Source organism: Loxodonta africana, chromosome 13, assembly GCF_030014295.1.
Source record: "Loxodonta africana isolate mLoxAfr1 chromosome 13, mLoxAfr1.hap2, whole genome shotgun sequence".
Taxonomy (NCBI): Eukaryota; Metazoa; Chordata; class Mammalia; order Proboscidea; family Elephantidae; genus Loxodonta; species Loxodonta africana.
This window is the reverse complement of record NC_087354.1, coordinates 26,322,235-26,335,137: the sequence shown is the minus strand read 5'-3', so window position 1 is coordinate 26,335,137 and position 12,903 is coordinate 26,322,235. Positions and strand designations below refer to the sequence as shown.

The following is a 12,903-nucleotide window of genomic DNA, read 5'->3' as shown; positions in this document are numbered from 1 at the left end:
TCACCTGTTGTCTCTGAGCTCTTAGCCCGCAATTCTGTACTTTGTTCTGTCACACCAGGGCTAAATCTCTGCAAACTGCAGTGCCCAGACTCCTTTGCCAGTCAGCTTCCCATTAAATTCTGCCAATGAATTAGAGGGAGATTGGAAGGAAGAGGGAGAAAAGGACACTCCATTTCCCAGTTCCATTTAATATGCCTACAGCAGCTTGCAGGTGACTGGCTAACCCCTTGCTTTTTTAGGCACTCACAGCACCAGCACTGCCGCGCTTCCTCAAAGGTACCAGCTACAGGCAGGAGGTGTTCCCTTGCCATTTGGATACAGTCTAGTCTACAGGCCTTCACTCTCTCTGTTGTGCACCTCATCCACTGAAGCACCTGCCAGGTCAGGCTCCCTTCTCAGCTTTCTAAACACCAGCCCCCTGGAACCCCTAAAGTTCCAAAATTCTGATAACTTCACTTCTTCCCTTTGGTTTTCCCATCTTTATAGGTGGAAGCTGCTTCTGCAGTCATTAATTTCTTCATTTCTTTAGCATCCTCTTTCTGAGCTTTCAGATGTCCCCCACATGTGCAAACCAATTCCCTCTATTAAATCTCCTCTTTCAAGTACGTAGTATCCTGGCTGTGTCACATGTCATTTATATAATTAGAAAAAAATAAATCTATCTCAATTTTTTTTTTTTTATAATAACTTTTATTAAGCTTCAAGTGAACGTTTACAAATCCAATCAGTCTGTCACATATAAGTTTACATACATCTCACTCCCTACTCCCACTTACTCTCCCCGTCTTGAGTCAGCCCTTTCAGTCTCTCCTTTCTTGACAATTTTGCCGGGTTCCCTCTCTCTCTATCCTCCCATCCCCCCTCCAGACAAGAGTTGCCAACACAATCTCAAGTGTCCACCTGATATAATTAGCTCACTCTTCATCAGCATCTCTCTCCCACCCGCTGACCAGTCCCTTTCATTTCTGATGAGTTGTCTTCGGGGATGGTTCCTGTCCTGTGTCAACTGAAGGTCTGGGGAGCATGGCCGCCGGGATTCCTCCAGTCTCAGTCAGACCATTAAGTTTGGTCTTCTTATGAGAATTTGGGGTCTGCATCCCACTGATCTCCTGCTCCCTCAGGGGTCCTCTGCTGAGCTCCCTGTCAGGGCAGTCATCGATTGTGGCCGGGCACCAACTAGTTCTTCTGGTCTCAGGATGATCTAGGTCTCTGGTTCATGTGGCCCTTTCTGTCTCTTGGGCTCTTAGTTGTCATGTGGGCTTGGTGTTCTTCATTTTCCTTTGCTCCAGGTGGTTTGAGACCAATTGCTGCATCTTAGATGGCTGCTTGTTAGCATTTAAGACCCCAGACGCCACATTTCAAAGTGGGATGCAGAATGATTTCATAATAGAATTATTTTGCCAATTGACTTAGAAGTCCCCGCAAACCATGTTCCCCAGACCCCCGCCCTTGCTCCACTGACCTTTGAAGCATTCATTTTATCCCGGAAACTTCTTTGCTTTTGGTCCAGTCCAGTTGAGCTGACCTTCTATGTATTGAGTGTTGTCTTTCCCTTCACCCAAAGCAGTTCTTATCTACTGATTAATCAATAAAAAAAACCCTCTCCCACCCTCCCTCCCTCCCCCCCTCGTAACCACAAAAGTATGTGTTCTTCTCAGGTTTACTATTTCTCAAGATCTTATAATAGTGGTCTTATACAATATTTGTCCTTTTGCCTCTGACTAATTTCGCTCAGCATAATGCCTTCCAGGTTCCTCCATGTTATGAAATGTTTCACAGATTCGTCACTGTTCTTTATCGATGCGTAGTATTCCATTGTGTGAATATACCACAATTTATTTACCCATTCATCCGTAGATGGACACCTTGGTTGCTTCCAACTTTTTGCTATTGTAAACAGAGCTGCAATAAACATGGGTGTGCATATATCTGTTTGTATGAAGGCTCTTGTATCTCTAGGGTATATTCCGAGGAGTGGGATTTCTGGGTTGTATGGTAGTTCTATTTCTAACTGTTTAAGATAACGCCAGATAGATTTCCAAAGTGGTTGTACCATTTTACATTCCCACCAGCAGTGTATGAGAGTTCCAATCTCTCCGCAGCCTCTCCAACATTTATTATTTTGTGTTTTTTGGATTAATGCCAGCCTTGCTGGTGTGAGATGGAATCTCATCGTAGTTTTAATTTGCATTTCTCTAATGGCTAATGATCGAGAGCATTTTCTCATGTATCTGTTGGCTGCCTGAATATCTTCATTAGAGAAATGTGTGTTCATATCCTTTGCCCACTTCTTGATTGGGTTGTTTGTCTTTTTGTGGTTGAGTTTTGACAGAATCATGTAGATTTTAGAGATCAGGCGCTGGTCGGAGATGTCATAGCTGAAAATTCTTTCCCAATCTGTAGGTGGTCTTTTTACTCTTTTGGTGAAGTCTTTAGATGAGCATAGGTGTTTGATTTTTAGGAGCTCCCAGTTATCGGGTTTCTCTTCATCATTTTTGGTAATGTTTTGTATTCTGTTTATGCCTTGTATTAGGGCTCCTAGGGTTGTCCCAATTTTTTCTTCCATGATCTTTATCGTTTTAGTCTTTATGTTTAGGTCTTTGATCCACTTGGAGTTAGTTTTTGTGCATGGTGTGAGGTATGGGTCCTGTTTCATTTTTTTGCAAATGGATATCCAGTTATGCCAGCACCATTTGTTAAAAAGGCTATCTTTTCCCCAGTTAATTGACACTGGTCCTTTGTCAAATATCAGCTGCTCATACGTGGATGGATCTATGTCTGGGTTCTCAATTCTGTTCCATTGGTCTATGTGTCTGTTGTTGTACCAATACCAGGCTGTTTTGACTACTGTGGCTGTATAATAGGTTCTGAAGTCAGGTAAGGTGAGGCCTCCCACTTTCTTCTTCTTTTTCAGTAGTGCTTTGCTTATTCGGGGCTTCTTTCCGTTCCATATGAAATTGGTGATTTGTTTCTCTATCCCCTTAAAATATGACATTGGAATTTGGATCGGAAGTGCGTTAAATGTATAGATGGCTTTTGGTAGAATAGACATTTTTACTATGTTAAGTTTTCCTATCCATGAGCAAGGTATGTTTTTCCACTTAAGTATGTCCTTTTGAATTTGTTGTAGTAGAGCTTTGTAGTTTTCTTTGTATAGGTCTTTTACATCCTTGGTAAGATTTATTCCTAAGTATCTTATCTTCTTGGGGGCTACTGTGAATGGTATTGATTTGGTTATTTCCTCTTCGGTGTTCTTTTTGTTGATGTAGAGGAATCCAAGTGATTTTTGTATGTTTATTTTATAACCTGAGACTCTGCCAAACTCTTCTATTAGTTTCAGTAGTTTTCTGGAGGATTCCTTAGGGTTTTCTGTGTATATAATCATGTCATCTGCAAATAGTGATAACTTTACTTCTTCCTTGCCAATCCGGATACCTTTTATTTCTTTGTCTAGCCTGATTGCCCTGGCTAAGACTTCCAACACGATGTTGAATAAGAGCGGTGATAAAGGGCATCCTTGTCTGGTTCCCGTTCTCAAGGGAAATGCTTTCAGGTTCTCTCCATTTAGAGTGATATTGGCTGTTGGCTTTGCATAGATGCCCTTTATTATGTTGAGGAATTTTCCTTCAATTCCTATTTTGGTAAGAGTTTTTATCATGAATGGGTGTTGGACTTTGTCAAATGCCTTTTCTGCATCAATTGATAAGATCATGTGGTTTTTGTCTTTTGTTTTATTTATGTGATGGATTACATTAATGGTTTTTCTGATATTAAACCAGCCTTGCATACCTGGTATAAATCCCACTTGATCAGGGTGAATTATTTTTTTGATGTGTCGTTGGATTCTATTGGCTAGAATTTTGTTGAGGATTTTTGCATCAATGTTCATGAGGGATATAGGTCTATAATTTTCTTTTTTTGTAATGTCTTTACCTGGTTTTGGTATCAGGGAGATGGTGGCTTCATAGAATGAGTTGGGTAGTATTCCGTCATTTTCTATGCTTTGGAATACCTTTAGTAGTAGTGGTGTTAACTCTTCTCTGAAAATTTGGTAGAACTCTGCAGTGAAGCCGTCCGGGCCAGGACTTTTTTTTGTTGGGAATTTTTTGATTACCGTTTCAATCTCTTTTTTTGTTATGGGTCTATTTAGTTGTTCTACTTCTGAATGTGTTAGTTTAGGTAGGTAGTGTTTTTCCAGGAATTCATCCATTTCTTCTAGGTTTTCAAATTTGTTAGAGTACAATTTTTCATAATAATCTGAAATGATTCTTTTAATTTCATTTGGTTCTGTTGTGATGTGGTCCTTCTCATTTCTTATTCGGGTTATTTGTTTCCTTTCCTGTATTTCTTTAGTCAGTCTAGCCAATGGTTTATCAATTTTGTTAATTTTTTCAAAGAACCAGCTTTTGGCTTTGTTAATTCTTTCGATTGTTTTTCTGTTCTCTAATTCATTTAGTTCAGCTCTAATTTTTATTATTTGTTTTCTTCTGGTGCCTGATGGATTCTTTTGTTGCTCACTTTCTATTTGTTCAAGTTGTAGGGACAGTTCTCTGATTTTGGCTCTTTCTTCTTTTTGTATGTGTGCATTTATTGATATAAATTGGCCTCTGAGCACTGCTTTTGCTGTGTCCCAGAGGTTTTGATAGGAAGTATTTTCATTCTCGTTGCTTTCTATGAATTTCCTTATTCCCTCCTTGATGTCTTCTATAACCCAGTCTTTTTTCAGGAGGGTATTGTTCATTTTCCAAGTATTTGATTTCTTTTCCCTCGTTTTTCTGTTATTGATCTCTAGTTTTATTGCCTTGTGGTCTGAGAAGATGCTTTGTAATATTTCGATGTTTTGGACTCTGCAAAGGTTTGTTTTATGACCTAATATGTGGTCTATTCTAGAGAATGTTCCATGTGCGCTGGAAAAAAAAGTATATTTTGCAGCAGTTGGGTGGAGAGTTCTGTATAAGTCAATGAGGTCAAGTTGGTTGATTGTTGTAATTAGATCTTCCATGTCTCTGTTGAGCTTCTTACTGGATGTCCTGTCCTTCTCCGAAAGTGGTGTGTTGAAGTCTCCTACTATAATTGTGGAGGTATCTATCTCGCTTTTCAGTTCTGTTAAAATTTGATTTATGTATCTTGCAGCCCTGTCATTGGGTGCGTAAATATTTAATATGGTTATGTCTTCCTGATCAATTGTCCCTTTTATCATTATATAGTGTCCTTCTTTATCCTTTGTGGTGGATTTAAGTCTAAAGTCTATTTTGTCAGAAATTAATATTGCTACTCCTCTTCTTTTTTGCTTATTGTTTGCTTGATATACTTTTTTCCATCCTTTGAGTTTTAGTTTGTTTGTGTCTCTAAGTCTAAGGTGAGTCTCTTGTAGGCAGCATATAGATGGATCGTGTTTCTTTATCCAGTCTGTGACTCTCTGTCTCTTTATTGGTGCATTTAGTCCATTTACATTCAGGGTAATTATAGATAAATAAGTTTTTAGTGCTGTCATTTTGATGCCTTTTTATGTGTGTTGTTGACAATTTCATTTTTCCACATACTTTTTTGTGCTGAGGCGTTTTTCTTAGTAAATTGTGAGATCCTCATTTTCATAGTGTTTGACTTTATGTTAGTTGAGTCGTTACGTTTTTCTTGGTTTTTGTCTTGAGTTATAGAGTTGTTATACCTTTTTGTGGTTACCTCATTATATACCCCTATTTTTCTAAGTAAAAACCTAACTTGTATTGTTCTATATCGCCTTGTATCACTCTCCATATGGCAGTTCAATGCCTCCTGTATTTAGTCCCTCTTTTTGATTATTGTGATCTTTTACCTATTGACTTCCATGATTCCCTGTTATGTGTATTTTTTTTTTTGATTAATCTTAATTTGTTTGTTTTTGTGATTTCCCTATTTGAGTTGATATCAAGACGTTCTGTTTTGTGACCTTGTGTTGTGCTGATATCTGATATTATTGGTTCTCTGACCAAACAATATCCTTTAGTATTTCTTGTAGCTTTGGTTTGGTTTTTGCAAATTCTCTAAACTTGTGTTTGTCTGTAAATATCTTAATTTCGCCTTCATATTTCAGAGAGAGTTTTGCTGGATATATGATCCTTGGTTGGCAGTTTTTCTCCTTCAGTGTTCTGTATATGTCGTCCCATTCCCTTCTTGCCTGCATGGTTTCTGCTGAGTAGTCAGAACATATTCTTATTGATTCTCCCTTGAAGGAAACCTTTCTTTTCTCCCTGGCTGCTTTTAAAATTTTCTGTTTATCTTTGGTTTTGGTGAGTTTGATGATAATATGTCTTGGTGTTTTTCTTTTTGTATCAATCTTAAATGCGGTTCGATGAGCATCTTGGATAGATATCCTTTCGTCTTTCATGATGTCAGGGAAGTTTTCTGTCAGAAGTTCTTCAACTATTTTCTCTGTGTTTTCTGTCCCCCCTCCCTGTTCTGGGACTCCAATCACCCGCAGGTTATCCTTCTTGATAGAGTCCCACATAATTCTTAGGGTTTCTTCATTTTTTTTAATTCTTTTATCTGATTTTTTTTCAGCTATGTTGGTGTTGATTCCCTGGTCCTCCAGATGTCCCAGTCTGCATTCTAATTGCTCGAGTCTGCTCCTCTGACTTCCTAGTGTGTTGTCTAATTCTGTTATTTTATTGTTAATCTTTTGGATTTCTACATGTTGTCTCTCTATGGATTCTTGCAACTTATTAATTTTTCCAGTATGTTCTTGAATAATCTTTTTGAGTTCTTCAACAGTTTTATCAGTGTGTTCCTTGGCTTTTTCTGCAGATATCCTAATTTCATTTGTGATATCATTAAGCATTCTGTAAATTAGTTTTTTATATTCTGTATCTGATAATTCCAAAATTGTATCTTCATTTGGGAAAGATTTTGATTCTTTTGTTTGGGGGGTTGGAGAAGCTGTCACGGTCTGCTTCTTTAAGTGGTTTGATATGGATTGTTGTCTCCGAGCCATCACTGGGAAACTAGTTTTTCCAGAAAATCCGCTAAAAAAAAACTGCAGTCAGATCCCTATCAGAGTTCTCCCTCTGGCTCAGGCTATTCAGATGTTAATGAAGCCGCCTGGGGAGGGTGGGGGAGGGAACAGAGAGATAGGAGAGTAGCACCTCAGAATATAGCCAGAGTTGCTTGTCTTGCTTGGAATGACTGTTATATCTGAGATTCCCGCGGGCGCGTCGCCTATGTGTGCTGGCTGTGTGGAGATTGCCCCCAGGGGGTCTGGCCCGCTGGAGTCACGGTCAGATCCTCCGCTTCCAGCCCCACGCCCAGCGTCAAGGCTCCCCTACTGGGACGGTGCACTCTCAACTCCAAAATCAGTCGCTGCCTCCCGGGGACTTCTCGTCCCTCCAGCCGCGTGGCCGTGCCGCCCCCGTGAACCAGGTGGGCCCCCTCCCGGGGTTAGTTCAGATGGGTGGAGTAGCTCCCCGTGCTTGTGCCGCGACCGAGTGTCCCGGCTGGAACGCTGTTCTCCCCACTCCAATACCAGTTGCTACTTCCCGGGGACTTCTCCTACCGGCTGTGTCCCACGCCGCCCGCGCGACCCGGCTGGTCCCCTTCCCGGAGTTAGTTCAGGGGGTGGAGCAACTCTCCGTGTTTATGGCGTACCTGCGTGCAGTCCAAATCCCTGCGGGACGGTTCCCCGGCTCGGATGCTGCTCTTTCTGCTCCAAGATCAGTCACTGCCTCCCGGGGACTTCTCCTACCGGCTGCATCCCACGCCGCCCGTGGAACCTGCTGGTCCCCCTCCCGGGGTTAGTTCAGGGGGGTGGAGCAGGTCTCTGTGCTTGTGCCGTACCTGACTGGTACGCTGGCTCCAGGCTCTGGAAACTATCGCTGCTTCCCCGTATTAGTTCGTTCTCCGTCTCTAAATCTGTGTTTGTTGTTCAGGGTTCGTAGATTGTTATGTATGTGATCGATTCACTTGTTTTTCCGTGTCTTTGTTGTAAGAGGGATCCGAGGTAACGTCTGCCTAGTCCGCCATCTTGGCTCCGCCCCCCCATCTCAATTTTTTTAATGCCACAATTTTACTGAGCACAACTCTTAAAACATGTTAGCTATTGTGTTTATTATTCAGCATTCTCTTAAGAATTTCATTAAGTACACCTACTGTTTTCCCCTTTCCCAGTCCTGGGCATGGGTGCTTTCTTTAAATCTCCATAACACATCTGAAACAAGTCTGAAAGGCTTATCAACACTTAAAGAATAAACAATTTAACAGAAGTTATAAAAGAACTACTCTCCGGAAATTTAAAACTGATTACCGGTATAGCTATTCTCATTCTCACATGGCCACTTAAAGGATTGTTTCCTCTGGCTTCCGGTGGCAGAAGCCATCTTTCCCCTATGACTTAGGGGAACCTTCTGGCTAGATCAGTCTCCCTACTTCAAGCTGAGGGGAGTCCCTTTTTCTTTCTAAAGACCCATTTTTCAGGCATCTATTCCTATTCCGGAAACCCTGATGGTGTAGTGGTTAAGTGCTACGGCTGCTGACCAAAGGGTCAGCAGCAGTTCAAATCCACCAGGCGCTCCTTGGAAACTCTATGGGGCAGTTCTACTCTGTACTATAGGGTCGCTATGAGTTGGAATCGACTCAACAGCACTGGGTTTGGTTTTGGTTTTATTCCTATTCCAGGATCTACTCCTTTCTAGGATGACTGACAATGGGAATAACCAATCCATTCAGGGGCAACACTGATCTCCACCCACAAAGAACTCTGTGGACACCAGCACCACATATTGGAGTATAAACAGTAAGTATGGTCACCACCATGCTCTAAAATCCAGCTTTTTGTTGTTCGCTTTGCATTTTGTTTTCCTGTTACAAGCATGTGTTGCTAAGAGATCCTTGGTTTGGCAAGTCTTACCACCTTTTTTTTTTTTTTTGCCAGAAAATCCTGGTTTTGTCTCTCTGGCTACTGCTATCAAAACCTCCCAGCTAGCTTAAAAGGCTGCATCACCAACACTGCAAAAGGAAACTAGTCTACTTTTACACATTCTTGTAAGCTCCATGGGGGCACATAATTACTTGCAAAAGAAAAGTACTGTCTAGTAAGTTAAGTGCCAAGTTCAGGTTTAGGCCCCCTACTCTTTATGCAAGGATTGCCTCTCTTCTGATCAGACCACACAGGCAGGGTTATCATCTTTAAGAAGCCTGTCAAGAGGAATGTGTCCAGAAAAAATTAACAAAGATGAGAGCATTAAAAACCATATCACATAAACAAAGTTTAAGTGAACTGCATCAAGCTTGAAGAGGACCTCACATGAGGAATTTTGGGCATGTAGAAGGGGGGTTCGATTTTCATCCATGAGGTTCCCAAGGTGGTGGTTGTTGTTGTTAGGTGCCATTGAGTCGGTTCTGACTCATAGTGACCCTATGTACAACAGAATGACACACCGCCCAGTCCTGCACCATCCTCACAATTATTGTTACACTTTAGCCCATTTTTGCAGCCACTGTGTAATTCCATCTCATTGAGGGTCTTCTTCTTTCTCGCTGACCTTCTACTTTACCAAGCATGTCCTTCTTCAGGAATTGGTCCCACCTGATAACATGTCCAAAGTATGTGAGACAGAGTTTCACTATTCTTGCTTCTGAGGAGCATTCTGGTTGTACTCTTTCCAAGATGGATTTGTTCATTCTTCTGCCAGTCCGTGGTATATTCAGTATTCTTGGCCAACACCATAATTCAAAGGCATAAATTCTTCTCCTATCTTCCTTATTGTCCAGCTTTCCCATGCAATTGAAGATACCCAAAGGTAAGACTGCCTAAAATGGGTGAAGCTTACAGGGCAAAGATCAAAACACAATAAAACAAAACACCTAATTGCATGGAATGGAATGGACATGCATTAAAATGGAATATCCAAAAAGGAAAGAGTTGAAATGGAAGTTAGATAAATCACAAATCAGGAGTGTTCTTAGAAGAGCTCATGGACTGAGACTTTTAAGCTTTTTAGTGAGATGTTATGTGCCCATGGTCCTCTCAAGTCTTTTGATAATAATGTGTGTGATTTTCCTATTGGTAGAATGCTGCTACAGTTTTCAAGTCTCTGGCTAAAATTGTTTGAATGATCAGAGTGAGCTCCATGATGAAAGATGCTATATAAATTAAGGAGGCAATTTTAGTCATAATAAATAATGATAATGATGATGAACAGCAATGTCACTGAGAAGAAGCTGGACTGCCATTTGGGAGCTCAGAGCAACCAGCTGTGAGCTAGAAATAATGAGTGTCCAGGCCAGGAGTATAGGCAGTGGCTGAGTCCACATTAACCTTTAAGCCAAAGACCTGGATCAAGCCCCCGATTTGGAGTTGTGAGTATTTGAAATGGAAGCAACCATAATACTTATCCCTGAGCTTGAATATTGTCTCGGGCTTATGAGACTTTTTCCCAGAAAGCTCAACAAGCAGCTTTGTTATCTTCCTTTCCCTACGGAAGAGAAAACCAAACTAATGGTAAAAAGCAAGAATTCTAAACTGGAGTTAAGAGTCTAAACCCAGGGTTCCTTCCATTATAGCCCACACAGGGAACATTCTCTAGCAGACCCCAGATAATTGAATGGAAGGAGAAAATTCTGACAAGAGCCAATTTGGTTTAGAAAATGTCAAATGGGATCATGTCCCTCAAAATGCCTTGCATAGCTCATTTAGGCTGAGGACACAGGCTGATACAACCCTTGGCTCATCCATTGTTGTCCCAAAGCCATTCTCCAGAGCTTAAAGGAGCACCTTGCAGGGGCCAGCTGTGTTCTGTTCTACCAGGAGAGGACACTACTTTAGAACCTTGTCCAACCTGAAATCTACAAAGCATAATTGCTGCTAGAGGCTTGGCTGAATGCTACTTAGAGAAGGACTTGGCCTCCTAGTCCTCTCACATGCTCGAAGGCTAACCAGAAATTACAGGCAAAGACGAGGGTCCCTGCTCTCTGCCCTAAAAGAACTTACACCAAGAAAACTAAAGCCTGAGAAGAACTGCTAAGCCAGGAAGACCTGTTAGAAACACGTGGATGTGTTACTTCTGTCTCTCATAAAAATTTACAGCCTTGGAAACCCTATAGGGTTATTAAGAGTCAGAATTGATTTGACGGCAGGGATTTGGTTTAGCTTTATATGTACATATGGCTGGAAGTTTATTTTTTTAATTTTTAGCTTTGATTTGCTTACATTTTGGCATAGCTTAACCTATTTTACCATTTGGACTTTAACTGTATCATCGTTATATGTTTAACTTTTTTAACTGATCAATCTTTTTATTCTCTCATTTGTTGCTAGTCTATTCAGCTGTTTAACATTGATTTAACTTTTCTCGTAAAGAAATTAATTACTATATTATCTTAAATCATTCTCTTATTTATTTTAAGTAATTTTAATTTTATCTCTTTGAAGTTTTTACTTCTTTTATTAGCATATCTTTTTAATTCTCCTTTTATTCTTTCCATTTTACCTTTTCGGTGTCATTCTATTTGCTCAGTTTTCTGAACTTGTTTTTTTGCTTCTTTAATATTATTTCTCAATTGTTTATTCTTTTAGATTTGTAGCTTTTGAAATTATTTTTCTTTCAATATTTTATTTATTGTGTATTCTATTTTTTCTATAGGATATAATGTCCATTCCTGTAGTAAGAAGAATCATCTATTACCATAGCAAGGGAATTTACCCTTTGTCCACAAAGTTTGAGAAAGATATTTGTGAATGCTAACCCTATCACCCCTACCCACTGATCATGTGACCTTGGGGACTTCATCTGATATCTGGGCCTCAGGTCACAAGCTCTGAGAATGGTGACCCTTTACAAAAGACCTTATCAAACACTGGGATTCATCTTTCCCATTATGCATTCCAAAGGTATATAGAGGATGGGTGGTAAAAAGAACTACCCTATCCTTCTCTCTTTCAGCTAACATTCCATGTAGCTAGGTGACACCTTTATTATAGCTGCATCCAGAATCCAGTAATATCCAACTGAGAATAAAGATTTACCTGCACACGCATTGCCGTCGAGTTGATTCCGACTCATAGGGACCCTATAGGACTGAGTAGAACTGACCCATAGAGTTTCCAAGGAGCACCTGGTGGATTTGAACTGCTGAGTTTTTGGTTTGCAGCCATAGCTCTTAATCACTATGCTGCCAGGGTTTCTGATTTACCTGCAGTAAGCACTAATATTGGAGTGGCACAAACAGTTAAGAATTAGACTGCTAGCCTTGGTTGATGGTTCAAACCCAACAAGAGGTGCCTCAGAAGACAGGCCTGGTGATATGCTGTGAAAGTTCACAGCAGTAAAAACCCTCTGGAGCAGTTCTACTCTGCACACACGGATCACCATGACTCAGTCAAATCAACAGCAGGTAACAACAAAAACAAAGCATTAATAAGTAAATAAAAGTACGGGTCTTACTGTGAGGAGATCATAATTTGATCTCTGACTTTACCACTAACCCACCAACACAAAAAAACAAACCAAACCCATTGCCATCGAGTCGATTCCAACTCATAGCAACCGTATAGGACAGAGTAGGACTGCCCCATAGGGTTTCCAAAGAGCACCTGGTGGATTTGAACTACCGACCTTCTGGTTAGCAGCTGGGGCTCTTAACCACTATGCCACTGGGGTTTCCACCCACCAATAGTCATTTGATTATTCTGGACCTAAGTTTCCTCTTTCGGAGAGGGAGAGTGTTAGACTAGATTGTTTCTAAGGACCCTCTGGCATTAATTGTCTATGAATCTGTAACTTTCTGTTCACCCATAGAAGCTGAGACTGGCATCAGTGTGCATAAATAACTCATTGTTACTTGTGCCAGAGAAGAGAAGCCCAAGAGAACTTATTCCTGACAAGGATACCAAAGCCTTTCCAATCATACCCGTGTATTACTATGTATTACTAT

General features: G+C 40.7%; 1 protein-coding gene across 2 annotated transcripts in view; it reads right to left on the bottom strand.

Annotated features, from left to right (window-relative positions):
- The window catches only part of AGBL1 (AGBL carboxypeptidase 1), a 968,506-nt gene that overhangs the window by 641,021 nt on the left and 314,582 nt on the right, over positions 1 to 12,903 (bottom strand). The gene's annotated exons all lie outside the window — the stretch shown is intronic.